The 24688-nt window shown below is 39.5% G+C and overlaps 1 protein-coding gene across 3 annotated transcripts in view; it reads left to right on the forward strand.

The window, feature by feature from the left end:
• Positions 1–24688, forward strand: part of PRKG1 (protein kinase cGMP-dependent 1) — a 1157800-nt gene that overhangs the window by 597010 nt on the left and 536102 nt on the right. The window lies entirely within an intron of this gene.

Here is a 24688-nt window from a genome sequence, read left to right on the forward strand (position 1 = left end):
AGCACTGTTATCTTCAAGGTAATACTAAGGTTTTTGTCAGCAGTTGTACCTCTAAAATAATTTTCACATATTTTAGAACAAAAGAGGTAAAGTTTGTTAAAAAGAACAATTAATACTAATATATACCATGCGTGTCTTTCTGGATCTGAGTTACCTCACTCAGGATGATCATTTCTAGTTCCATCCATTTGCCTGCAAATTGCATGATTTCCTTGTTTTTAATAGCTGAGCAGTATTCCATTGTATAAATGTACCACAGTTTCTTTAGCTATTCTTCGACTGAGGGACATCTAGGTTGTTTCCAGATTCTGGCTATTATGAATAAGGCTGCTATGAACATACTTAAGCAAATCTCCTTGTTGTATGCTGGAGCATCTTTCGAGGCAGGAGTGGTATAGCTGGGTCTTGAGGTAGCACTTTTCCCAATTTTCTGAGAAAGCACCAGATTGATTTCCAAAGTGGTTGTACATGTTTGCACTCCCACCAGCAATGGAGGAGTGCTCCCCTTTCTTCTCATCTTTGCTAGCATGTGCTCTCACTTGAATTTTTGATGTTAGCCATTCTAGCAGGTGTAAGATGGAATCTCAGAGTCACTTTGATTTGCATTTCCCTGAAAACTAAGGACTTTGAGCATTTCTTTAGGTGTTTCTCCCCATTTGATGTTCCTCTGTTGAGAATTTTCTGTTTAGCTCTGAACCCCATATTTTAAATGGATAATTTGGTTTGGTGGTGTTTAATTTCTTGAGTTCTTTATATATTTTTGATATTAGCCCTTTGTCTGATGTAGGGTTGATGAAGATCTTTTCCCAGTCTGCAGGCTGTCGTTTTGTTCTGTTGACAGTGTCCTTTGACTTACAGAAACTTTTGAGTTTCATGAGGTCCCATTTATTAATCATCAATCTTAGTGCCTGAGCTATCGGTGTTCTGTTCAGGAAGTTGTCTCCTGTGCCAATGAGGTCAAGGGTCTTCCCCATTTTTTCTTCAAATAGATTTAGTATATCTGGTTTTATGTTGAGGTCTTTAATCCACTTGGACTTGAGTTTTGTGCAGGGTGATAAATATGGATCTATTTGCATTTTTCTACATGTGGACATCCAGTTATACCAGCAACATTTGTTGAAGATGCTATCTTTTTTCTATTGTATGGATTTGGCTCCTTTGTCAAAAATCAAGCGTCCATAGGTGTGTCAGATGGGGATGGGGACAGATGCTGGGACAGAACCTGGGTGGAGCGCTGAGAGTGGTATGGAAGAATTTGGAAATGGAAGGACCCAGAAGTTCAGGAGCTACACAAGGAAACCATCAAGTCTGGTGGATCTGAACACAGGGGGGTCTACACAATTATAACAACGAAGGACAATGCGTGCAGTGAACCTAGACCCCCCTGTTCAGATCTAGCTAGTGGACTGCTCATTCTCCATGGTTGTGGGGAGAGCAGGGACTGCCTCTGACATGAATTCTAGTGCCCCCAATTTGATCACTTCCCCTTGGTGAGGAGGCCCTACAGGCACATAGAGGAAGGGGAAGTAGGCTATGTGGATGAAACCTGATAGGCTGTGGTCTGATGGTAGGGGAGGAGGCCCCCTTCTTTCAGATCTCTAGGAGAGAGGAGGGTGGAAGAAGGAGGGAATGGGAACAAGAAGATACAAGCAAGGGAATAACAACTGGGATGTAATCTGAATAAATTACAATAAAAATTATAATAAATTTTTTTAAAAGAACAAGTAAGTTACTTGTGAGAAATAACCATGTTTGTGGTATTAAATTCCAAATCAAAGTTAATGAAAGGATTTTATTATGAGTTATTTTATTTAAAACTATGATATGGTGTTTCCATAATAAATCGCTTGACTTGTCTGATGAAGGCTAAATTACTCAATTTTCTATTCAAATGTACAGATTTCCTTTGCTCTCTGAACTCTCTTGGCTGTGCTATCCAGAGACGTTGCTCTTGTGCCTGGATCTACAGAGCAATGTACCAAAGGCAAAGTCCCTGAAACACAGCGGTTATCTAACGAAACCAGGGCACTTCCGCCATGACCGCCATTGTTCTCAGCACCACAGTGACCATTTATACCACTCCACTTTCCAGCACCTACACTGAATCTCTGGACTTCAGATGATATCAGGACATTCGTCTTATTTCAGTACAGTCAGCCAACTTGCCTGTAATATCATCCCCCGTATTCAAGACGTGTAGCGTTGATATTCTTAGGCCCGCATTAGACCCTGAGAACAATGTAGGATACATGGTATCAAGAATGTGACATTAAAGCCGGGCCGGGTGCCACACACCTGGAATCCCAGTGTCTGGGAGGCAGGGGCAGGCAGATCTCTGTGAATTTCAGTCCAGCCTGGTCTAGAAATTGAGTCCCAGACAACCAAGGCTACACATAGAAATCCTGTCTGGAAAAACTAAAACAACAACAACAACAACAGCAACAAACACCAACGTGAAGTCACTAAGGGATAGATAGTTTTGGGTCTCTGAAGATGTAAGTGTTTAAAATTTTTGAAGAGTTTTCTTTTCTCTTTTGACTTTCTGAATTATTGTAGATAATGCTGGGTGGCTAGGGAATATGTGTGTGTTAGAGGCACAGAAGTATATCAGGAAATAAGTAGCAAGGGTTAGCCAGAACGAACTACTCTACTTATTTTCTCAGTTGCCTAGTTAAAGATAGGGGTTTTCAATTTGATGTACCTTTATTTAGTACCCAAAAAGGAACAAGGGGGAGGAAAACATGAAACAATGGATACCTCTCAAGGTGGCCAGCAGACAGAGTTCTGCTCAAAGTCTGTAAGTGGAAGGTGGGAGAAATGGCTCAGCAGTTAAGGCCACTGACTGCTATTCCAGAGGACCCGGGTTCAAGTCCCAACACCCCACATGGCAGTTCACAACTGTCTGTAACACCAAGATCTTCCCTACGTGCAGGCAAAACATCAGTGCACATAGAATAAAGGTAAATAAAAAGACTTATTTAAGAAAAAAGGTCTGTAAGTGGAGCACGTGCCCTCCATTCCAACATTGGTCATTCTGACTCTTCCTTTCATGAACTTTCAAATATTCGGGATGGGGGAGGACTCTCTCTATACAGTAACCATAACAACCATACTCGATGTGAGCGCCTTGATAAGGTAAGATGGTAGGTGATAATAAAGGAATGATATCCTTGGGAACAAAGAACCTTCCCCCCAAGGAGTTTGACAGTTTGACTAGAGTTTTTGTTTGTTTTTGGTTTGGTTTGGTTTGGTTTTCAAGACAGGGTTTCTCTGTAGCTTTGGCTGTCCTGGATTTGCTTTGTAGACCATGCTGGCTTTGGACTCAGAGATCCGCCTGCCTCTGCCTCCCGAGAGCTGGGATGGCAGGTGTGCACATCGTGCCTGGCTGACTAGAGACTCTTAACGATGTGCTCTGAGGTTCTTGTCTTGGAAAGCCCTTGCTTTTGATTGTTTGTTGTTGTTTCCTGAACAATGTCCATTCTTTTGGAGACTGTCTGGATGGTTAGTGAGCCGACTTTGTTAACTTCTCATCATGTTTTATACACATTTCTGATCTTTTTTTTTATTATTATTAAGTGTAGACAGATTGTATTTTGTCCAACTTGTCTTTCCTAAGAGTCATTCTCCTGTTTGACTTTTCCTTCTCCACCCTTTTCCACTGAGCATGAAGTTTAGGAGTGCAGCTTCCCTTTCTGTGAGCAAAGGTACACGAATGCCCTGAGTTTCTGCTATGTACATCGATGTTTCCAAAATCCAGTGGTGGAACCTTAAAAAGTAAAATTATGTAAAGTATTGTCTTGGAGCAACTCTGAGGCCTCCTTTAGGGTTGGTTGTAAGGTATTGGTTACACACGTCAGTAATGTTTGGTGCACAATAGATCTTAGAGAACAAGGAACTGAACCAGCTCTGTATTTCAGCTGAAAATAGCAAACAATGGCCTAACATGATAAAGGGCCACGGAGGACAGCATAGGTAACAAAATGACAGCAGAAAATTTGGAGAGCCCCATCCTGGATGCCACATGTTCCTGGGGGAGTTGGGGTTCTGTTCTTTCAGTTCTTAGTCTCATTAGTAAAAGAAGTTACGAACCAACTCAGGAGGAACCTAAAGAAGGAAGAAAACCATGAGATTTTTAAACAGCCATCTGGCAGGCAAGCAGCCACATGGCAAGGAAAGCAGCTTCAGAGAAAGTGAGAGAGGAAGCCCAGGGCTTCCAAAAAAAACATGTCAAGGCTTTGGTAAATATTAATAAAAAGGAGAAAAGGGCAGGAGGAAGAGGAAAGAAAAGCTGTGCTTTTCTTCAGAAAAAAGCAACAACATAGAAGAACTTCAAGGCCATAGCTCTGTAAGTGACACAGGCTGGGGCGGGGCATTATCTCATTAAAAGGACAATTATTCTTCCCATCCCTTTAGCATGGATGCTGGTGAATTAGCCTCCCTAGGTAAGGGGGGGGGGCGGGGAAGGAGTCTCTACCAGGTGATTGACAGGCTGAGCTGGATTAGTTTGGGGATTTTAGACTGTTCCATCTCTACCTAAGGCCAAAGGTGGGTGGATTTTGTTCTTTCAACCAGCATGGAAGAGTTTCTCCTTACTTAATGGGCCTAGCAGGGTCCCGACCTAGGCTTCTATAACTTTTCCCCGAAGATGCAGTGGCAACGTCATGTAGGAGATGCACAGAAATTGGGGACAAGATAAAATCGGTTTTCACTAAAAATCCAAGAGATCCAGTCCAAACCTGTTTACCTCGTGTCTGAACTAGGGTTTGGGTCTCGCGCTGATCTTCCAGACAAGGCTGCTCAGCTAGGAAGCGACAAGAAACCAGAGCTCCCTTCTTTCCTTCCTTGCTGGGGAATTGAGGACACTGCATGGAACTGTAACTTTGGGGGTTCCTTCCCCCAAACTGCCTAACCAATTCCTGTCTCCTGACTTCATCAGTAAGACTAGTCAGAACTTTTTATTGAGCAAACCAAGGGCTGCCAGGAATGTGCTGGATTTCCATCTGACCTCCAAGGAAGTCATTGCCTTCAACCCAAATTACATTTCGTGCTCTCTAAAATCACAAGACAGTGTGGCTTCTGAAACGAGTAATCCACGCTCTCATCTTAAATCCCTGACTTCTAATACCTCCATGTTTTCCCCTTTTTAAGTTATCAGTTAATTCATTCTGGCGTGAGAGCTCGGGAACTACAGAATTACTGGGACAATGAAAGAAGCTGATTTTATTGTTGTTATTATTATTATTAATTGCCCATGCTGATGTTAAAAACAATATTTGGCTGGTGAATTGAGAGATATTCTATTTCCTGTCACAGGTATATTTGAACAAAGACAACCAGTGATTTTTATCAAGTAGTATGGTTTTATTCGTTTAAATGTTTCTTCTCAATAATATTATTTTACTTAAACAAGTTGTTTCTATTGTAATGAAAGATGGATTTAATGTCCCCCAAATTTTAGTCCCAATACAGGTTATGTAAGACCTATTGATTTTTTTTTCACCTTTCAAAATTCCCAGGATAGTTAATTACATATGTGTATCTCTAAGAAGTTTTAATTAAATGTTTTAAATTTTTGACACTTGATAAATGTTGGGAGAAAAATCATTCATATTCATACTCAATAAAGCTACCGACAGCTTTTTTTTTTTAATTTAGTGTTTAAAAGGAAGCAATGTTTATATTTGGAAAATGACAGGCTTAACCTGACTGGATGCAGCTGACTAAAGAGATCACTAATTGGTCTGGCTGTGAAGGATCACCTGCTGGGTGTTTGGATTAATACAAACAGGTGGAAGAGAAATCCCCTGGTGTCCTTAAATGCAACTGATGTTAAAAGCCCCTCCCTCAGGCTTTGATGTTGAAGTAATTCTCCACAGCTTTTAAGTTTTGCTGACAAAACAAAAGAAAACAAATGACAGAAAAGAGAATGTCCTTCTAACGAAGCCCAGTAATCCCCCATCTTAGCCTAGTCTCCAGGCTTAGCTTCCCAAACTAGACATGATTAAATATAGTTGAGGTAGCGCAAAGAAAGCTGATCTCAGGCATCTCTATCAGTTGGAAGCTGGAGCTAAACTCTGAGCAAAGGTTATTTATTGATGAATCGCTTTTTTAATGTTCATGGTAGGACTATACCACAACTGTATTTATCACCCTTGAAAAGGGGGAACATAATAATTCTAACTCTCTTTCTGTGTTACCAGCACGTGGTGTCCATTGTCTACAACCATTTGTCCCATGTTAGTTTAGATGCCATAATTCTTTATTACCTGAAATATTTCTATCCACAGAATTTATGGGTTGTAATGTTTTAATTACTTTAGGGTTTCTTTTTATTAATGCTCAGATTTCTTTATTTGAGCCAGTGGGAGCCTCATCTAATTTCATTCTGAGTTGTACGTACATGGATGGAGTTGACAGTCTTCTTTGCTTTTTCTTATATTACAATTTTATGGCCCCCCATCCACCCAATCAGCCTTTGAGAAAGAACTGTTGTGCATAGATTCACAGTCTGAATACCAGGTTGTGGCCACTACTGGCCTGGCCAATGTTCCTAAGCTTTTCAGTGAATAAGTTTGTTTGTTTGTTTGTTTCAATGTTTGGATTCAAACATTCTGATTTCTCTATTGATTCAATAATTGTTTTTTTGTTCATATGTACACCGATTTGCCTGTAAAACTCATTTGTCCCAGGAAAGATTTGATGTAGCAGATACTTCACAAGTTATTTACGAAGCTCCTCATATTTAGAATACATCAAAACATTTAGAATATTGCAAAACACATTGCAATAGTTTGTGCTAACATTTTGTAGGTTTAAGATTTTTATCTATTGCATAGGAACTTGACATTTCTGAGTTTAATTTCTCTTGAGAATCATTTTAAGGAAATAGACCTTCATGCTGGAAAACACACAATAGCTTATAATGGTAAAAATATATTAGAAAATCAGAACCCACTGGCTTATTAGTCATCATTTTGCTAATTAGAGTGTGAAATCATAATATTTTTGGAGTCTGATTAACTGTTATGGCTATGTCATGGTGCTCACACCAATTTCTGTTTTGATGGGCATTTCAACATAAGGAAAAAATGCCAGTTAATATACAAGAGAAAAAGAAAAGAAAAACAAGGCATGATTGCTCCCATTCAGACTTTCCTTAGTACCTGAGAAAATATACAGCCATGTTTCAAGAGCATCAGTATCAAATAAGATGACAAATTATTAGCTTAACTTTTGTCCAACTAATGGCAGGGGCTTGAAGGAGACAATGCATGTGAAGACAAAGTTGAGTCTGGACAGCTGCGTCAAAGAGCATAGACCATTAAAGCAAAGCATTCAGCTTATTGAGAAAAGTTAAAATAAACTCAGAAAGTCTTTCATCTGTCTTGACCTGTATCATGTGGATAAAATAAATTACTAAACCTACACTCTTTAAATGTTATAATTTTCTTGTTTGTTTTTTGAGACAGGGGCCCTCTACATAGGCCTGGTTGTTCTGGAACTCACTATTTGAGATCTCTACAAGCTTGTAGAGATCTAACTGCCTCTGCCTGTTGAGTACTGGGATTAAAGTACCATCATATTTAGCAAATGTTATAATTTCTTAAAACTTTGTTGGGGTTGAAGGCTAGGAAATGAATGTCCATCACTTTGTGACTAGTACAGCTACAGTGTTTGACAGTAGAATACATTCAGCTTGGCCACTGAAAAGAATGGGGAAGTCTGTATGTGCTCATAGTTTTTTCAACATTTTAATATTTGTTTGTTCATTAAAAACACATCATAAGCAAAGAGTGGTGGCGCATATCTATAATGGCAGCACTCAGGAGGTTGAGGTAGGGAGGTGAGTTTGAGAACAGCTTGGTCTAAATATCTAAATTCAATGCCGGTCTGAACTACATAGTAAAACCTTGTCACAATTAATGAAAGGCTATGGGGATACTAGCTTCCTCAATAAAAAAAAATAGTATTATACTAGCATATACTTCTGGTGTTCATTGTAATAGACTTGATTCATGATAAATGTATTAATTAGGTCTCCTCTTCTCCCCAGCATCCCAAACAGAGTTTTACTTAATTTTTAAGTCAATATCCCTTTGTACAATAATAGCACTTGTGGATATACTTATACACATCAGCTTTCATATTTGTATCCATGAAAGTGTATGGAAAAATACATTGACAGAACTAAGAAGAGGTTACCTCAGAAGAGCCACTCTCCTAAACAGGGAAAAAGCATGAGGCAAGTTTATATATTGTACATTAGTTTTAGTTCAGGTTTCAATTTTTATACCTATGCAATTTTTAAGATAAAAATACAAATTTAAAAATAATTTAATATATTAAATACATTGTCTTCGTGCTGGCTTGACTATAAAAACCACCTGAGTAGACATAAGAATAGATAATTATATGAACCTATTCAAAGACATATTTACATATAATCGCTTTTCTAGATTATCATTTCTATTGCTGAAAAAATTCAATTAAATTCTGCCATGAGAGTGTCATTCCTGTTTTAAAACTTTATTAAGATTGTATTTTATCTTAAGTGTGTGTGTGTGTGTGTGTGTGTGTGTGTGTGTGTGTGTGTGTGTGTGTGTGTTAGTTTGTGCCCGAGTGAAATACCCACGGAGGCTGTAAGATGATGCTGACTCCCCTGGGGCTGGAGTTACAGAGATCATGAGTTGCCTGACTGGGGGGCTAGGAACCAAACTAAGGTTTCTAAAGAAATGCCAAGCACTCTCAATCCCTGAGTCAGCTTTTCTCACCAAAAAACATTTTATTTTCTTTTTGTTCTATGTATGTATGTATGTATGTATGTATGTATGTATGTATGTATGTATGTATGTATGTATATGTTTAATATCAGCATCAGCTTCCACTCTATACAGCCTCCCAAGGATACAGCCTTGGCATATCAAGTTGCAGTAGGACTAGGCACATCTCCTATTGTGTCTAGACAAGGCAACCTAGTTAGGAGAAAGGGATCCAAAGGCAGGCAACAGAGCCAAAGACAGTACATGCCCCTGCTATTAGGAGTTCCACATGAAGACCAAGCTGCACAACTGTTATATATGTTCAGTTCCATGCACGCTCTGTTTGGCGGTTAGTCTCTGTGGGCCCTTATGGGCCCATGTGAGCTGGTTCTGTATGGTTTCTTGGGTGTCCTTGACCACTCTTGCTCCCTCAATCCTTCCTCCCCGCTTCCACAGGATTCCCTAAGCTCCACCTAATGATTGGCTGTGGGTCTCTGCATCTGTTTCCATCAGTTGCTAGGTGAAGCCTCTCAGATGACAGGCTCCTGTCTGCACGTATAGCAGAATATCATTAAGAGTGTAAGGAGTGGGCTCTCTCTCTCTCTCATGGGGCATGGGTCTCAAGCTGTGTCAGCCGTTGGTTGGCCTTTCCCTCAATTTCTGCTCCATCTTTACTCCCTACACATCTTGTAAGCAGAACAAATTACATGTTGAAGGTTTTGTGGCTGGGTTGCATCCCGAGCCCTCCATTGGATGTCTTTCCTGGTTACAGGAGATGGCTGTTTCAAGCTCTGCATCTCCCATTACTGAAAGTCTTAGCTAGGGTCATTGTTTCTTCCAATACTCTCTCCCTCTGTCCTCCCCACCCTTGATCTTTCCTTCTTCCCTCCCCATCCCTCTCCCACCCTGATGTCTATTCTGTTTCCCCTTATCAGTGAGATTCATGTGTTCCCCCTTAAGCCCTCCTTGTTACTTAGCACCTCTGGGTCTGCAGACTGTAGCATAGTTATCCTGTACTTTATGGCTAATATCCACTAATAAGTGAGTACATATCATGTTTGTTTTCCAGGGTCTGGGTTACTTTACACAGGGTGATCTTTTCTGGTTCCATCCATTTGCCTGCAAATTGCATGATTTCCTTGTTGGTAATAGCTGAATAATATTCCATTGTGTAAATGTACCACATTATTCTTTATCCATTCTTCAATTGAGGGGCATCCAGATTGTTCACAGTTTCTGGCTGTTATGAATAAAGCTGCTTGGAGCATAGTTAAGCAGGTACACTGGTGGTATGGTAGATCATCTTTTGGGTATACACCCCAGGAGTGATATAGCTGGATCTTGAAGTAGAACCATTCACAGTTTCTGAGAAAGCACTAGATTCGTTTCCAAAATGGCTGTACTAGTTTGCACTCGCATCAGCAATAGAGGAGTGGTCTTCTTGCTCCAAATCCTCATCACCATGTGTTGTTGCTTGCGTTTTTTGATCTTAGCAACTCTGATAAGTGTAAGATGGAATCTCAGAGTCACTTTCATTTTCATTTCCCTGATGACTAATGATGCTGAGCATTTCTTTAAGTGCTTATTGGCCATTAGAGATTGCTCTGTTGAGAATTCCTTGTTGAGATCTGTACCCTATTTTTTTAAATTAGCTTGTTTTGTTTGTTGATATCTAATTTTTTGAGTTCTTTATATATTTTAGATATCAGCATTCTGTTAAATGTAGAGTTGGTGAAGATCTTTTCCTGTGCAGTAGGCCGTCATTTTGTTCTGTTGACAGTGTCCTTTGCCTTACAGAAGCTTTTCAGTTTCATGAGGTCCCATTTATTAATTGTTGGTCTTGGTGCCTGGGCTGTTTGTATTCTGTTCAGGAAGTTGTCTCCTGAGCCAATGGGTTCAAGGCTATTCCTCACTTTCTCTTTTATTATATTTAGTGCATCCAGTTTTATGTTGAAGTCTTTGATCCACTTGGACTTGAGTTTTGTGTAGGGAAATAGATATGGATCTATTTGCCTTCCTCTACATGCAGACATCCAGTTAGACCAGGAACATTTGCTGAAGATGCTTTCTTTTTCCCATTGTATAGTTTTGGTTTCTTCATAAAAAAAGTCAAGTGTCCATAGGTATGTGGGTTTACTTCTGGGTCTTCAACTTGAATTCATTGATCAACCTGTCTGTTTTTATGTCAATAACATGTAGTTTTTATTACTCTTGCTCTGTAATACAGCTTGAAATGAGGCATGGTGATACCTCTAGAAGTTCTTTTAGTGTACAGAACTGTTTTTAGCTATCCTGGGCTTTTTGTTTTTCCATATGAAGTTGAATATTGTACTTTCAAAGTCTGTAAGAATTCTGTTGGAATTTTAATGGGAATTGCATTGAATCTGTAGATTGACTGCTTTTGGTAAAATGGCCATTTTTACTATATTAATCCTACCAATTCATGAACATGGGAGATCTCTCCATCTTCTGATATCTTCAATTTCTTTCTTCAGAGATGTGAAGCTCTTGTCATCTAGGTGTTCTACTTGCTTTGTTAGAGTTACACCTAGATATTTGATGTTATTTGTGGCTATTGTGAAAGGTGTTTTTCCCTAATTTCTTTTTCACCCCATTTATTGTTTGTATATAGGAGGGCTACTGATTTTCTTTTAGTTAATTTTGTTTCCAGTCACATTGCTGAAGGTGTTTATCAGCTGTAGAAGCTATCAGGTAGAATTTTTGGGGTGACATATATACTATCATATCATCTGCAAATAATAATATTTTGAATTCCTCTTTTCCAATTTGTATCCCCTTGTTCTTCTTTAGTTGTCTTACTGCTCTAGCCAAAACATCAAGTACTATATTGAATAGATATGAAGAGACTGGGTGGCCTCCTCTTGTCCCTGATTTTGGTGGAATTGCTTTAACTCCATTTAATTTTATGTTGCCTATTGGCTTGGTGTGTATTGCCTTTATTGTGTTTTGGTATGGGCCTTGTATCCCTGATCTCTCCAAGACCTTTATCATGAAGGAGTCCTGGATTTTGTGAAAGGGTTTTTCAGCATCTAATAAGATGATCATGTGGTTTTCTTCTTTCAGTTTATTTGTATGATGTATTACATTAATGGATTTTCATATGTTGAATCATCCCTGCTTCTCTGGGATAAAGCCTACTTGATCATGGTGGATGATGTTTCTGATATGTTCTTGGATTCAGCTTGCAACTATTTTACTGAGTGTTTTTGCATCAATGTTGATAAGAGTGATGAGTCTGGAGTTTTCTTTCATGGTTGAATCTTTGTATGGTTTATGTATTAGGGTGACTGTGGACTCATAAGATGAATTTGGCAGTGTTCCTTCTGTTTCTATTTTGTGGGATCATTTGAGGAGTACTGGTATTAGCCCATCTTTGAAAGTCTGGTAGAATTCTGTGCTAAAACTATCTGTATTGTTTTGTTGATTTTTTAGTATTTTCCCCATCTCTTTTAGAATGAGGATGGATTTATTCATGTATGTACTATACTAACAATCAGTTGCACACTCCTAGAGAATTCAGTTGACCTTGCAGGTGTTTATTTGTTGCCCCAGTATCTACACAATGAGCAATGGGCATTAGGTACATTGCTTCTAAGCATCTCTTCCCACCTCTCTGTTTCTCTCTCTCTCTCTCTCTCTCTCTCTCTCTCCCCCTCCATATGTGTACATGTATATGTGAGTGAATGCACATGTGTGTGTTTGTTTGCATAAAGATCACAAGTCAATGCTGGGTATCTTCCTCAATTGTTCTGAACCTTATCTTTTGAGGAAAGTTCTCTCACTGAACCGGTAGCTTACCAGCTAGTCCCAGGGATCAATATGGTCTCTGCCTTTCGTACAGAAATTATAGATATATGCTTTGTCATCTAGCTTTTTACATAGTTACTGGGGATTTGAACTTCAAACCTCATGCTTGCACACTGAGCATTCTATTGACTGAACCATCTTATGTCTGCACCAACTTCCCAGCCCCTCCTAAGCATCTTTAAAACTTTGGTGTGTAGTAACAGCATGCTCCCAGCAATGGCTGAGGGCATTCATGTTTCCTCTGCTTATCATTCTACCTTCTAATGTTGGTTAAAGAATATCCCATTATGTTAATCCCATGTAAACTAGTATGAAAATCCCACTTTAATGCAAGCCTACAGACTTGGTGAATCTCCTACTTTTGAGTTCCACTTATAGCCTTTGGAACTGTGCCTATAAATCCTAATGTGATAAATGAAATTGGAGAACTCTGGGATACCAGATGGCTTCGTGGGAGGAGGAGCTGCCTGGCCACAAAGGAAACATTGAACCTAATACAGAAATACTCTCATAGATCTCCAAGTCTATCTGTGTCAGACTGGATCCATGCAGCCTTCCTTTCCTACCTGTGAAGTGAATTCAGTAGCATCATGCTGCCACAGGTCACCTAATGCAAAAGAAAAATGAGCATTTTGCTTAAAGTGTATTCACTTTAAGACAAAGTTTATCAGTGTATTATGCTTACATTCTAATAATCTTATTATAGTGTTTCTTGAAAGCTAGAAGCTTTGCTAACAAGTGTACTCAATTCAGCAAGGTTCTGAGAGGGAAAAAATGTATGATTTAATGACATTGGAATTGATAATAGTAATAGTTATTATTTACTAAGCATATACTAGGCACTTTTTAAGCCCTTGTCCTATGTCAGTTTTTAGTATGTAAAACAGCCCTATGATATACTATTATCCTCATTTTAACAATAAGAAAGCTGAGGCACCAAGGAGCTAGTGGGAGAGAGGCACAAAAGATGGTGGAACTGGGCAGAGAACTCTGAGGTTTTACTCTGAAGTCGAAAATAAATGGAGCCATAATTAAAAAGGAATGGGCTTGAAGGAGGATTGTTTGAGATGTGAGATCCTGGAATAAGCTTTTCTTTTTCATGAGGATGACTCAATAGAAGGGGAATAATTGAAGACACAAAGAAGAAAGTTGAGGTATTTTCAGGAACCAAGAAGAGGTGTGGGAGGGAATGGGGCATTCAGTGAAGTAGCTGACTAAACTCACGTTGTTATCTCTTTACTGTTTCTCTGCCTCTGATTACTTTTCTGAAATGCTAAGATGGGCTATTAATAGTTACTAATCCTCCTCAAAATTAAGATTTGATGGATATCTAATTACTTGGAAGGTTTATATTCTAACACAATTTGAAAACTTACTAACCTCAAGAAGAATTTACTATAATCCTAGAATTTTTCTTATTGTGGGGGCAAGGAAAATGTCAGTTGGTTTTTATCGTAGAAGAACTCTTGATAATAAAATGTTAAACCTGGTTTAAAATGCATTTAATTTTGGCTGCGTCTTAAATGTTTAATTGCTTATTCTTCTGAAACATGAACTCACCTCAAAGGCTTATGTAGTGCATTGGCAGTTAATAGATTCTTACTCCAATGGTAACTCAGTGTTACCTGCCTACATGCATTTTAGTTCATGGCTTGTTTCAACCACCTTTAGTTAATTGACCATGATCCTTCTCTCAAATATTAAAAAAAAATCATTTTTCGGCAACAAGGGAGATGGCTCCATAAATAAAGTATTTGCTGTGCAAACTTGAGGGCCCCAAATTCTTTTCTCTGGCACCCACATAAAAGCTGGGACAGCAAGCCACCTGTAACCTCAGTCCTGGAGAGACAGAGATGGAAGCTGGTTAGTGAGAATAGCCAAATATGCTCACTAAGTAGGTAAGCCCTGGATTAAGCTAGAGAGACCATGTCTCTGTAAATAAAGTAGACAGAAATCAAGAGAGACCCTCGATATCAACCTCTGACCTCCACAAGTCCATGTGTGAACACACATAAACAAACATACACACATATGTGTGTGCAAATATACACAAATATAAATACACACATATGCTCACCACATACACACAGCAAAGTCATTTTTTTCTCTTTCTGGTTGTATTTGAGGAAATCACATCTTCTAGTTACATACATACCCAGAATATTTTTAAGTCTACCAGGATTTTAAAATTGTGTGATCTCTTCATTGTATCTACCATTTACTATTCAATAATTTTTTATTGATAGACTCCTCTGCATTCTACGAACTTGCAGGGTGGGGTAGAAAATGAGTCATACATACATTAGCACTTAGAATGTTTACAGTAGTGACTATGGGAGAAGATGTGCACACCGTCCCCTCCCACTCCTTCCTCAAGTGAACTTCAAAGGCAATTATAAATTTTTAATGCAACAGGATTTGAAATAGACTGTTGGTTCTGAATTTAATCTGTGGTGCTGAATCCCATGCTTTATGTTTCTTAGACTGACTGAAAACCATAATGAAAGAGTAAGAAATGGTTCAAAGAGTCTACACTTCATTTAATATAATACTAATGATACATTAATTTTCATTTCCCCCTTAAAACAGACTTTGCATTAATCTTCAGAGCATTACTGTGAATAGCAAGAAGGGAGGTGGTACTAGACTTTTCTCTCTTTAATTAGCTTTTTTTCTGCTGGAGCTAGAGGGGTTGAAAATGTCAAATTGCCCTGTAAATATTTTTTTCTTGAACATTTTCCTTGAACTTCCAAATGGCATCAACATTATTACACAGAGTCTTGTTCAGTGACGTTTAATATTCAGTTACAGCAAACGGTGTCACATGAATTTCTAGCCTTCATCTCATAAAACCTAATAAATAATAAAAATAACAATAAAGATAAACAAAGATGATTGGCTACAGAAAGACAACACATAGAGACTTTGAAGCAGTAACATTGTTACATTAACTTGTGATGAGCTCTGAGCACTGTATTTTCACCCTCCCTCCCATGATTCAAATCTTCAGTTTTGAGCAAATAAGAGGACTAGAAAATAGGAACTGCTACTTTTCTTTCAGAAACCAGTAATTCACTTGCATTGTGTAGGACCAAAAGGAGCCTCTGATGAGTCACCACAAAGAGCAGAAGACATCATCACTAGACAGTATGCTCATTGTTAACACATTAAGCGCCCTGGGTAGCTTCTTTGTATGACCAATCGTATTTAAATTAATCATAATTGTCTTTAAACTTTTTCCCCCCTCTAAGAAGAAATCCCTAGAGGATATTTATAATCATGCTCGATATAAGGTGCACTCTTCAGTCGCTAAGGAAACATGGTTGCTGAATTTGTTTCTCCACTGATAAGTAAAACACTCCTTCCCGTGCTATTATTCTGTAGGTAAATCAATGCGTATCTAGGGCACACTCAAAGGAGATGATAACAGCCTAGCCTGCAGAAGTCTGATGTCAAGGAAAGCAAAGCCTGGGTTAGAACTGTCAGTAACCTGCAGAAGTGCTGGCCACGAGGAAGGACCCCACTGGAGGATTGTTAGAAAAGCATGACAGCGAGAAGTGGAGCTATGACCTCAAATGTATTCTTTCCATAAGTGAGAGGAACCTGGAGCCAAGTACAGATTTCTTCTGTGTGTGTGTGGGCGGCGGGGGGAGGGGGGGCGGGGGGAGGCTTGTGAAATGGCAGGTCTCGATCCCTGAATATAACTCAAGGGTCAGTGCCTGTCCCCTCACTGCCCTCTAGACTTAATGCTGCTCACGTCAGTGAGTCAAACACAATTTCTCATGTGAAAATGACACAGACCAGCCATTGCTGGGAGCCGAAAATTTTACCTGTCAGCACAAACACTAGCCCTGGTACACAGAAGGTACTCAGAAGTAAAGCCTCAGTCCTCAACACCTTCGCCATCCTAGGAAATGTGGGGATGTCTTCTCTAACATGTCAGGAAACTGGTTTTGATGTTGCATTAGAATTTTTTAGAATCGTTTTTCCTGGCATAGTGCCTTACACTTTGCCTCATGTAAATACTGAGCCCCTCAGCAAGAGTCCATATCTAAGCATTATGAGACACTGTGCCAATCACATGAGAGTCGAACCAAAAGAACGATGTTTACATAATCACTCACAAAAGCTAGCTAGGAATAATAATGCCAAAGAAATGCATCATTCCGGACTCTGGAACTATTAAAGAATTTCATATGTACTATCAAAAAACTTACCTTTGCCTTATTCTATCAACGTATTACAATTTGATATAATTAATATTAAACTTAAACTTCAATCAGTGTATTTCCTGCGGGATGTCCTATGGAATGTGGATACATATTATATAATTTCTCTAATCGAAGATTATTAAGAATTTATTTTAAATGTATGTATTTGTGCATCAGTGTATGTATGGGCACCACATGTGTCCTGATACCCAAAAAGGCCAGATGAGGGTGTGGAATTCCTAGAATTGGAGGTACAGGTGGTTGTGGGCTGGCTGACATGAGTACTAGGAACCAGACCCAGGTCCTTTACAAGGATAATAAATGCTCTTAACCACCAAGTCATCTCTTCAGCCCCTATAGTGAAATATTTTAGATATACTTAGTATATCTGCTATTGTTAGACTAAAAAACCAGGAGAACAACTCAAAGGCTTCAGCGGAGTTGAGCCATTGTGTCTGGAGCCTATGCACTTGGGCAGAACACCATGACCGTGGGAGAGTAAAGAGGCTGCTCCTGTTATGGTAGCAAATTGAGCAAAGAAGGTGACCAAGTGTAACCTTCTAATACATGACTTACTTGTTCTAACTGGACCCCATCCCCTCAAGTTTCAGAGCACCCCCCCCCAAAAAAATAGTGCCTCAACTGGCAGCCAAATGTTCGACACATATGCTTCTGGGAACATTTCATACCCAAACTGTAACAACTTAGGGAAATACTACCACAGCAAACACTGTTGATTTTGGTGGCCTTTGGGACATGGCTCTCATTGTTACCCACCTAAGACATTCGCCTTCTTTACTCTAGTTGTTCCCATTTCTCTCTGATAGTTTTGGCCCAGCTATACTCCTCAGGTGCATCTAATACAGCTCTGACGTTCATCGGCTCACCACAGGAAGCTCTCCAGTTTTGCTTTCCAAGACATTTGGCCATGTCCATAGCAATTATTGTGTTTGGGGACTCAGGAAAGAGACAGAAGTCACAGATAGGGGCTAGGGATGCTAACTGTCTACATAAGCAATGGAACCTCTCTCTACCAGCTGAAAATAGAAGTGGCCTGTGTTTGTCAGTGCATATGGGCCAATTGGGACTTTCCACGAGCTTTCCATTTTAGCTAAAGGAATTTCATACCCTGGGATGTGGCGTGCACAGTTTCACATTAGCTCTTCTTTCGAAGCTGTTGTCTCACCATCGCTATCTGCATACAGGATACTCCAATTAAACCAGGGACCTAACGTCTCCCAAGCATAGTCTGGCTTCCTTACCTTTTCTTCCTCCCTATGGCCTCTTCACCTTGGTGACATTTGCCTCTATATCTTCTTTGGACCTTCTGTTTCAGCTAAAAAAAAAAAAGTTACTTCCTTTAGGGAGTCATTCTTGATTTTCTTCTTCCTACTTCTTCAGTGACGGCTTTGGTGTCTGAACTCCACCATGCTTCTCTCCTTGTCTTCTTCAAATGCCAATACACAGTTTTCACAGCTCTTGCTTTTTCTAATAAACAATAAACTCTTGAGCTGTTGAGAGCATCATTAAATCCGGTAACGACTCTGTGACCTCTAAAGCTTTTTAATAAATGTGACCAATAAATGTTTATATTGAATTAAATTTTTAGGTTTTTGGAGGGTTTTCTAAACTAGACCTTATAATTGGTTTTAAATTCATTTATATATTTAACAGGAATTGAAGTCCTGCTCTTAGTAATGAGGTAATATTAAGAGTTATCCCCTCATAGAAAGAAAGTGTTTATGCTTAATAGAAAACTGGCCACAACCAATGAACTAGTTTAGGTATAAACTGTTGTGGTTCCTTTGTTATTTAACAAAAAGATTCTAATTTTATATAGCACAAATAAATGATGTTTATCATGGTGGATTAAGGACACCATTACTAATGTTGATTAAGTGGGATTTTCTCCTTTTTTGTTTTCTTTTTTCTTTTTCTTTTTTTCTTAATTTTATGTGTATTAGTATTTTGCCTAAATGTATGTGCACAGCATGGGTGCATGACACCCACATGGCCAGAAGAGGGCATCAGATACCCTGGAATGGGAATTTAAAACTGCCATGAGGCACCCTGTGGATGCTGGCAACCCAAATTCAGTCCTTCAGAAGAGCAGCCAGTGGCCTTAACTGCTGAGCCAGTCTCTCCAGCTGCACAATAAAGTGGGTTTATAAAGAGATAAAAGAAAACCCTATGCGAATCGGAAGGTTGGCTTGGATCAGAGTCTTAGGCAATACTGTGAGCACCCAGTAGCTCCTGCCCTGTGGTCTGGGATCCCTGGCTTCAGCCTCCTCCACTCTCAGACACCAGATGAACAGATTTCTGATCTGTGAGAGTAGAATCCATAGCAACGTGGGGAAACTGTAAGAAGAAGCTTCCCAGATGATGCTCTTTCACCTCAGCCATTCTGCCCTTGTTGCTGTCATTTACTTTTTTTACTTTTGTCAATTTTGCTTTTCTATTTATTTCCAAAATCAATTTTAATCATCTTTTATATTTTTGTGCATTATCATACATTTCATATGCTATCATATATTACTTATTTTTACCCCTTAATTCTATTTTTAATATTATGCCAATTAGATAGATAGATAGATAATTTTATGAGTTATAATAATCTGATATGTGTACTTATTGTGGAATAATTTAATAAATCTAAGTTATATACCTCATCTAAATTTTTATGGAGTCTTTTAACAGCTCTGTAGTATCTGTTATGTTGTAGTCAGTCACCATGTGTCTCTCCTACTTGATATACTGACACATTTGACCAGCATCTACTTCTTATTTGCTTCCTTTTCATCCTCATCAAACTCCATTAAGTTTGACCTTTTTCAATTCCAACTTTAAGCAAGATCTTAGAGCATTTGACCTCTCTCTCTCTCTCTCTCTCTGACACACACACACACACACACACACACACACACACACACACACACCATTTAACTTAGCATAATGTTACTACAGTTGGTAGGATTTCTTTTTCTGGAAAGCTGAAAAGAGCCAAGAGCACACAGGCATACTCTCCTGCTGTGTGCACATCCACCTGTTAAATCAAGGCAGGAGCCTTTGGATGATCTCTTGGTCTCCAGTGAAGACATTCTTATAGTGCTGTCCAGAATTTCTGTGTTTTTCCTCCCATTGCGGATACTTGTTAGACTCTGCTCAAGTGTGTAAATGTCAATTGAAGATGATACTGCTGATTGTGCACATAATTTATTGTAACCATGAAGTGAAGTGCTGGGCCATATGCCCAGCAACTAAACTAAATCAAAGAAAGCTTAATTGAAATTAGGCAAGGCGCCTAGAAGAACTTCACTTTGTTCAATCCCAAGTTTCCAATTCCACTGGAATCCTATTTTATAAAAACCTTCATTATTTGGAGGGAACCCAGGAAGACAGAGCTGGATATGTGCAAGAACGTGTGCAGCAGATATAAGCGCCCGGGGGCAGTGTGTTGGAGGGAAAGGGATGTCTGTATCCAGCCTGAGAAGGAGACATGGTAGCCAGGGCTTTGTTACACAATGTTTGCAATGCTGAAGCTGAACACAAGGAGACCAGACCCTCTTTCAGCGCCCTCAGACTCTTCAGAACCTTCATCCCTCCGGCCTCCCTATGTGCCAAAATTCTGATCTCAATTAGACCCTAGAAAAAATGATGTCCCTTTAAGCACTGTGCAACTGTGAATCTTCGAAGAAGCCATGCTCTCCCTCTAGCTCATTGTTAGTAGGAAGGGAAGCTCCTGGGCAGCGGTAAGTGCTATGGCTCGCTCGGCTTTTGTTATTTGCTCCTGTTTGCTTAGGACGTCAGCACCCTGCCCTGTGCACAGTGAGCGAATAGGTATTACAGCAGGATTTGGAAAAGCAAATTCAAATCATGAAATATGGGGGATAATGGACAGTACTAAGTAGGAACAAATAATAGGAACAAATAAATACTGCTTAATTCCACTTGTAATTCTGTTTACTTTGGGGGGGTGGTGTCGTGGGTTTTGAAGGCTTAGGCGACTCGCCTTTTAAGATCAGGTATGAATATATTCAAATACCAGAGAAAGGAGTCTTAACTGTTATGAAACATAGGTGAAACATTAGCACTGAGATATAAAAATGACTGCGGCTACCATGTTCACTTTAAAATTGAATGTATTATCATTACAATATGTTAAAAAGTTTCAGCCACGGGTTTTATTCCGAAAACCAGAATTATAATAAGATTGAACTAATTGTACTTAAGTGTCATCTCCAATCAGAAATAACAAGGTAGGAGCAGTGGAATAACTTGGGGAGGTAAATGTGCTTGCTGTGCAAGCCTGGCTCCCTGAGTTCAATCCCCGGAACCTCCATAAACATGGGAGGAGAAAAGCGACTCCACAGAGTTGTCCACTGACCTCAACACAATAGTACAAACACATTAATAATAAATTTTTTAAAACCAAAAGCAGAGACACCAATGTAAAGTTGTTTTGTTTTGGTTTGATTTGGTTTGGTTTGGTTTGGTTTGGTTTGTTGAGGCAGGTTTACTCAGTGTAGCTCAAGCTTACCTTGAATTCTATTCCTGAATTCTAGTCCATATTCATTTCACACTTACGGTCTTCTACCTCAGCCTCCCAGTGCTGAGACTGTAGCTGTGTGCCACCACCTCCATGTCCTGTAGTACACATTTCAATTGGTGGAGTACACGTGAATCGAGGGATATCCGCAATTAACAAATCCTATTTGTGAGTTCTTAGGATTGACTCCTTCCTGCTTCCACTGCTGTCAGAGTCCTTTTAATGAAATCCTTGCCTATACATAGGCTTGCGACCGTTGACTTGTTTTCTCTAGCACTTTCAGAGTTTGGGGCCTATCAATAAGCTCTTTGATTATTTTTTTTTTTTTCAGGATATAGATCTAGTTTCAGTTGATACATGAAAACCTACTTTTTACAGCACTGTTTGTTAAAGAGGATGTCTATTCCTCAATACATGTTTTTGACACATTTCAAAGATTAGGTGTCTGTCACTGTATGGATTAATTTCTGGGTCCTCTATTCTATCCCATTGGTCTATATGTCTGTTTTCATGCTATAAATGGCCTTTCTATTAATCTGTCCAAAACCTGTACCTTTTAAATTAGCTCTTTGAGAATTTCATACAATGTATTTAGATTATATCCACCAACTCCTCCTGGGTCCACCTCCCTACAATCACAATTTAATAATCTCTCCCTCACCCTCCTCACCCTCCTCACCCTCCTCACCTCCCCTCTTTCTCTCTAATGCAGTTTGTACTGACCACCAACTACTCTCAAGTGGAGGACTTGCCCTAATGGGCCGCTGATATACCAAGGGCCACACCCTTAAAGAAACCTGCCTCTCCCTCTCCCAGCACCTATCAAATGTCATTAGTGCCTCAGTACCCAGATGCTCTCCTCCCTGCTATTATTTTGTCTGGCCTGAGATTGCACAGGCTGTTGTAATCTCTGTAATTCCATGTGTCATTTTTAATTATTTCTTTTAATTTTGAAATTAGATTGCATCATTTCTCTTTCTCTTTTGTTTGTCCAAATGCTCCCGTACACTCCTGCTTGCTCTTTCAAATGCCCATTAATTGTTGTTCCATATATTTGTGTCTGTTGTGTATGCCTAAATACATAAATACAACCTGCTCAGTCTGTGGAATGTTACTTGTAGGTAGGTGTTTTCAGGTCTGACGGTTCAGTACCTAGTTGTCCTGAAACTCTCTAACTTTCTATACAGACCAAGCTGGCCTTGAACTCCCAGAGATTTGCCTACCTGCCTCCAAAGTGCTGGAATGCAAGGTGTGCACCACTAAGCCTGCCTACCTATAATTCTTTGTATAGGGTTTCCCCCGCCCCATTCCACCCCTGTCTAGAATAGCATGTCTATTGATGTATTTTTACACCCTATCCTTAACCACTCAGATAAGTTTTCTCTGCCATAATATAAAAATATACCTCACGATAAAAATAATTTTTGTTTTCAGAGGCATATTATAAGCAGAAATAAAGAAATTTGTGGTTCACTGAATGGGAAACATTAAATGGAAGATTGAATATAAATGGCAGAATTTCAAACTTCAATCATTCATCTCAACAAGCTATAAGAACCAACTAGTCCTGGTGCCTGGGATCAGGGAGCCATTCCCAAGGTCTTGGAGGGAAGTGCTGGTGAGATTCGCTATTTTGTGGTCGCAGATGTTTAAAATGTGCCTTTCTTGAACCTTGAGAATTATGGCCCACTCCTCAAACGCTCAGCACACCTGTAAGCAGTTAATGGAATGGAACAGCTTTGATTCATTGAGAAGTGGTTGGTGAAGAAATGTTCAGGCGTGAGATTCAAGCAATATTGGAACTCATTTTTAAACAGGCTTTCGCCAGGCAATAAAGTGGAGACTCCCTGATGAGATTCAGCAGAAGCAACGGCAGAAAATTATCATTTCTCTCAACGCCTAAAGCATCCAGGGCACTGGGCACCAGGGACAAGCAAGCAAAATAATTTTTATCTTTAAGAAGAAAAACAAGGAAGTAGCACCAAATATGCTTCTTGATGACAAATACAGGAATCGGCTTTAAGCTACTTATCAAAACTGAACGGGTGGCATATGAGCTGCTGGCACCAACCCTGGGTTGCATTAGGGACTGGGAACTAAGCAGAATTAAAAGACGTCTGAGAGCTTTGGGTTGGTCTGTTACGATCCATCCGTCGTTGCTGTGGAGGGCAATTAATTATATCCACCTGTTTCTGTCATCATTGTGTTACTGACTGGAGATTTTTAGCTAGAAGGTGGTGACTCTTTTTGCCAAGTAGGCTTGTGTCCATTTGTTATCTTTGTTGCCATTCTCTGTGCTGGCAGAGGGGACTCCGTGCTCTTCTGCCATAAGACAGAAGACAGCCACGTGGGCTAGCATACAGCTCTTAAGAGCAGTGAGGCTCAGGAAGCTGATAATGAGTACAGGCACAAAATAACAAATACTGCCCCAAATTCCTGAAGGCAGGGTGTCTCCCAAGCAACAGGTCTGGAATTACGTAGAACATTATTGTAAGCTCAAATCAAGCCCGAGTTAAGTCCACACTTCAAAAGCAGCATTGTATGTATTCACATATGCTATCCGTGCTTTGTCTACAAGCAAAGCCAATGCAGACCTATGAGCCCTAGCTAAAGGACAAAGGACAAAGCTGAATTGATTTAAAAAAAAAAAAAAAGAGTTCCCACTTCCCACTTTTCTTCATTGACTTCTCTTAATTCCTGGAAGTTTCAACTTTTAGATTTTGATCTTATAGTTTCCAGAAAACAGGGCATTCTTGAAATATTCACAGAGAATGCTTCACTTTCTGTCTCCCTGGAAAGATTTCCTTTCTACATGCCCAAATATAAAGTGCTCACTTCTTGCTCAAATCTATCTTACTTTTGAAAAATGTGTGTGTGCTGTCTGCACTAGTCCCATGTTTCTGGGCAAAGTACCAAGTAAGAGGAGAATGTCAGAAGGAAGTAAATAAAAATGACTAATATGAAAGAGTGAGGCAGAGGTTGGTGTAGAAGAATTGACAGGGGGACATTTAGATAGCTCACCCTTAGCTAGGACATCATTAACAAGTAAATTGATGGTCTTTTATTGACTCATATTCTCCCAGGAGAGACTCCCTGACTTGCCGGGAGCCCCTTAAAGTTGACAATCTCTCAAAATATTATGGCGTCCAAAATTCCTTTGTCAAACTTACTGCAGCCATCTATCTCTTGGGCCTGTGGGATTGGCAAATGGTAGGTGTCACAGAGGAATGAAAGAATAACACTATTCTACCTCTTAAGGATTTAAGACGTGTCACAAAGCTACAACTTCCAGGCATACAATAGATCTATGGAAATGTTCAGATATTTAATATAACTGACAGAAG

The sequence above is a fragment of the Acomys minous genome, assembly GCF_964271855.1.
Source record: "Acomys minous genome assembly, chromosome: 2".
NCBI lineage: Eukaryota > Metazoa > Chordata > Mammalia > Rodentia > Muridae > Acomys > Acomys minous.